The sequence below is a fragment of the Cryptotermes secundus genome, unplaced genomic scaffold, assembly GCF_002891405.2.
Source record: "Cryptotermes secundus unplaced genomic scaffold, Csec_1.0 scaffold619, whole genome shotgun sequence".
Lineage (NCBI taxonomy): Eukaryota > Metazoa > Arthropoda > Insecta > Blattodea > Kalotermitidae > Cryptotermes > Cryptotermes secundus.
In genome coordinates, this window is record NW_019733327.1 from 168,561 (window position 1) to 168,948 (window position 388).

Sequence of the window (388 nt, forward strand, 5' to 3'; positions counted from 1 at the left end):
GAGACGAAAGACCTGAACAAAAAAAAAAGTGCATCATGGTGATGTCTCCGTTTATGTAAAGATTGTAGACTTAATTTCTCTAAAGCATCAGTAAAAGTATATGGAATATGAGGGAAAAAATGATAAGGACAGACACAGACTTTTGCTGGATGTGCTCAAGCTTATTGGCATCAGTCGAGGTGATGGGAGTTCCAAACTACTGAGGCATATTCCGACTTGGACCTGACTGAAGTAAAGTATAGTACATACAGACTTTCCAGGGAGGAAAACCTGTAGATAATGGAGCGAATAAGGTCTAAAAGCTTTATGCATTCAGAAAATATGTAATTAACGTGTGTGAAAATGTAGCTTTGAATCAAAGAAAACACCCAGGTCATTAATACTGCTG